Source organism: Nematolebias whitei, unplaced genomic scaffold, assembly GCF_014905685.2.
Source record: "Nematolebias whitei isolate Nwh7 unplaced genomic scaffold, NemWhi1 Nwh_scaf_2461, whole genome shotgun sequence".
Lineage (NCBI taxonomy): Eukaryota > Metazoa > Chordata > Actinopteri > Cyprinodontiformes > Rivulidae > Nematolebias > Nematolebias whitei.
The window spans coordinates 406-4,822 of record NW_023621006.1 but is presented as its reverse complement, the minus strand read 5'-3'; the positions used below and the strand labels follow the sequence as shown (position 1 = coordinate 4,822).

The 4,417-nt window shown below is 36.3% G+C and overlaps 1 long non-coding RNA gene across 2 annotated transcripts; it reads left to right on the top strand.

Moving 5' to 3' along the window:
• Positions 1-486: 486 nt before the first annotated feature.
• On the top strand, positions 487-3,077 carry LOC119429545. 2 transcript variants are annotated; one of them, XR_005187798.1, is made up of 3 exons: positions 487-540; positions 1,625-1,701; positions 2,598-3,077. It is a non-coding gene; the product is annotated as an uncharacterized LOC119429545 (long non-coding RNA). The 2 variants fall into 2 exon arrangements; XR_005187797.1 differs by lacking the exon at positions 487-540 and adding an exon at positions 1,193-1,255.
• The last annotated feature ends 1,340 nt before the right edge of the window (positions 3,078-4,417 follow it).

Sequence of the window (4,417 nt, the reverse complement as noted above, 5' to 3'; positions counted from 1 at the left end):
GTTAGCGTCTGTAGTTGTTAGCATCTTTAGTTGTTAACATCTGTAGCTTTTAACATCTGTAGTTGTTAGCATCTGTAGTTGTTAGCATCTGTAGTTGTTAGTGTCTGTAGTTGTTAACTTCTATAGTTGTTAACATCTGTAGCTGTTAGCATGTGTAGCTGTTAACATGTGTAGCTGTTAGCATGTGTAGCTGTTAGCATGTGTAGCTGTTAGTGTCTGTAGCTGCTAGCATGTGTAGCTGTTAGCATGTGCATCTGTTAGCATGTGCATCTGTTAGCATGTGTAGCTGTTAGCATGTGCGTCTGTTAGCATGTGTAGCTGTTAGCATGTGTAGCTGTTAGTGTCTGTAGCTGCTAGCATGTGTAGCTGTTAGCATCTGTAGCTGTTAGCATGTGTAGCTGTTAGCATGTGTAGCTGTTAGCAGCCACGTGTCGTCGTGTGCTTGGATAATCTAGTCTCGTGACTGTGTCTCTGTTTTTCTGTGCAGGAGCAGGAGCTTCACGTCAGACCTCCACCAACCACATGTTTGTTCTCTAACAGGTATGGTTGTAATTTCTAGTAAAGTTGTTCAATATTAAACTTCGGTCCAGCAGCCTCCACTTCAAAAAGTCAGCGCTCACGCGGTTTGGTTGTGCACGCGCTAACACCACCAGGTAGTCACGCTTGCGAGGTTCTTTCAAAATAAAAGCTGATGTGTGTCTCCTGTTGGTCCAAACTCTGGACATAAAACACATGTTAGCACTGGAAGCTGTAACGGGACCAACATTCCTGCTCAGCTGTTTCCACAAAAAGTTTCAATCTCGCCCCCATATCCAAAGAGTAGAGAACTTTTTGTGTTGTAAGTTAAATAAATAAAAAACTCCAGTGAGTTTTTCATGTTTTGACTCGAGTTGATTGAAGTCATTCTTGCTGGTCCATGTTCAGAAATGATTTTTAATGTCCGCCTGTGAATATGATCCATAATATTTGACTTTAGTCTCTGTTTTGTGGTTATTTGTATGTTCATGATGTGAGAATGTTCAATTGTTTTCCCTGAAGTTTCCATTAATATTAAAACAAAACTCTTAGTTTCCAGTGACCAGTCTCACTTCAGGCTGACTGTAGAACATCTCCAGATGTTGCTCACCAGATGTCACCAAGATCTCATGTGGAATTTCAAAATAAAGGCCCTCCAAAGTTGGACATTTTTCATAGAATTGTCCCTAAGTTTCTGTGTTTGTTGCTCGTTCTTCAGGATGTTGTAGAAACAGCGAGGGTAAGTACGGCTTTACCAGAAATCACATCATTAGTGCAGAAAATTTATTGTCTCGTTGAAATGAAACATAGTTCAAGTAAAAACAGGAATGTTTCATTTAAAATCATTTATATGTTTAATATTTTAAGTGACAATATCCATTTGGAAAAATAAAGTTCAAATTGTACATTAATGTCAGAAATGACATTTATATCATTTTAACATCAAGTGTTTGTTTTTCCTGGTAAATGTTGAGAATTACAAGAGCTTTGTGTTATTTGTCCATGTCGACCAAAATCACTGGAGGTTTCTGGTTAGTGTGCATAAAAATGATACTTGTTGTTCTCTCAGAACATTTTAATTTAAAGTTTCATGTTTTGATTTGTGCAGAAACTCTGTGAACCACACAGTCTTTCTGGTGGATCAAGTTCAGCAGAAGACGATTCAAAAGCTGCAAAAACATTTAGGTAAGTATTTATTAAGAGACAGAGGAGAAAAGTCTAACACTGAATTATATCTGGTGAGCTGCTTTTAAAATGATTTTAGTTGCTGTTATGGCCATGAAGGACAGAGTGCACGTTTTATTCAAGTTTGATTCAGGAACATCATAAATTACACATGAATGTTTTTCACTGAAACTAAATGAATCTTCAAACTTGTTCCTGATCATTTTGAAAGAGATTTAGTAACAACTTGAGTTGGACACATCATGCCAGTGTAAGGACGACACGTGTTCCTTGTGTTGTGGCTCCTACAAAGTTTCTGAACACTTGAAGTCGTCCTGCTACATTTATTAAACATCAAATGTCTCTACAGCTTTCTGTTCTTTGATCAAATAGATTTTCTGAATCATTAAACTTCATTTCCTTCAAACTACTAATTGGTTTAGATTTGTTCAAAAACCCACATTTCTCTAAGTCAATTGATGAAAACGTGCACGTTATTAAAATGCAGTCAGTTCTCACACTCACTGTTAAAGTCTAATAGAAAATAAATCAGTCAGAGTTCATTTAAATGTTGCTCATTAATTGTTCTTTTAATTGTAATTAGAATATTTAGCTGATGTTCAAATCAGTTCCTACAACTTGTGTTTCTTGAACAATTAGTTTCAAATATTTACTGATTCTATTAAAAGCTGCAACAGAGTTGAGCTGAACTGAAGGAGAGCGCGTCAGAAAAATGTGATTGTGTGACGTTAAATAGAACGGAGGCGTCGTGCTCCAGCCGCTCCAAAAGGATGGAAATATCTGCTGGGACATTGTTGTGGTAGTTGTTCACTGGAACGTTGGTGAAACTTCATGTGTGGAGCTTTTGTTACTTGTTTATTGTTTGTACCTTTTCTTATGGTTTCTATATTTTTTAGATTGCCAGAGAAGTGATGAAGACTTTCCTGATATTCCAGCATCAGGTTTGAAAGATCCAAACTGGAAATCATAAAGTAAAGAGGAATGGGTCAACAGATACTGACTGCATCAGGTTTGGTCCTGAAGGTTTGATTTCAACATTCTAATAGACTTATGCATTATTGTCCAACAAGGAAGTGACTAAAAATAGTTCACTCTGAAGATAATAATATTTTAAAGTACAAAGGTTGTTAAGAAGGTGAAGAGGAGACGAATAATATCTGATTGGTTGAGCTGAGAAATGAAAAGGCTGAATGTGATTCAAATAAGTGATAAAGTTCACAATCACATTTGACTCTTCAAGAGAATTGTGTGTAAATAAATCAAACAATGATGTGTTTGAAGCTTTAAGGTCAAAATGCAGGTAAATCCAGTCAGAAATGTTCTTTGTATAAAACTAAACACTAGAACTCGACCTGACTGGATAAATGTGGATCCAGCAACACAATTCCCTCAAAAACTACGTTTGTACTGCAGCTTTGCAAAGTATTACTGTGTGAATGTAAAATATGTCGTATTTAATTGTAATATGTTTCTTCTGAGTGTTTTGTCTGGCTCCATGTTACTTCATTAGTTGGGTCCATGTTTGGTTTGTGATGAACAGAACTCCACAATCAAATCAAACCATCCAGTGGCTCTATTGTTGTGACGATGCATCCCATGATGTCCACTTGTGTTCAAGTGTCAGCTCAGTTTGTGTACAAGTACTAGATTGTATGATGTGTTGAGTGTTGTATCACAGTTTCATGGTGGCTGGCTCTGCCTTCAGCAGGAGCAGTTCTGTTCGCACTTTCATGTTTTACCAGAGCTCTTTGTAATTATATTTTTATAAAGTATGCTATATTTTAAAACTACACACATATTTTACATCCAGCATGTAGATTTTTATTCAATAACAATAAAATGAAGTCGGCTCTTATTAAAGAAGGATGTGACAGTGTGAGGTTTGAAATGTTATTTTTCTTATTAAATGTAACAATAGACATCATTATGATGATGTCACTTTTAAATGTGACTTGAATTGTGTTTGATTTGTGCAACAACTGTTCCATGTGATCTCTGCAAACCCACCTGGAGCACGGCCTCCAGGGAGACTAAATAATCAAAGAACAAAACTATAATGATCCAAAGAGAAATGACTTGTGATCTGAAACATAAAGATCCATGAAATCATGATGAAAACACACTGATCGTGACATCATCACAGAGAAATCATCTTCAGTGCTCTTTATGAAATGGAAGAAGTTACAGGAAGCAGCTTTATGTCGTCCACATGACGTTTATCATTTGAAATGATGGAGTCATTTTTACATTCACATATTAATAACAGCTTTATGGTGAGAGTTACTGATCTAAACAATTGTAAAATAGTGTAAATTCATTAAAGTATGAAGGAGATGAAGGTGTAACATTCCTTGAACTCATCAGAACATCTGGTCATAGTGGATGTAGTTTGAGCTGTTTGAGTCAAACTGTACAGATGACCTTATGAACAATCTCAGGTTATTGTGGGAGATCATTTGTGATCTGTTACCTCTTGAAATATGTTTTGAGGATGACTCTCAGCTACTGCCACATCAGCTGCAGTTCAGTATCTGACACACTCAGTACTTGTGATTTGTGGTTCAATTAGCTGTGGTGGCCATCTTGAATAGGTCGACTCCTAAAGATAGATTTACTTACAAATATTACTTTTAGAGACTTTGACTCAAATCAATCACTAATTTCATAACATCATTTGAGAATGTAAAGGATAAAGAATCATTTTAACTCAGATCAA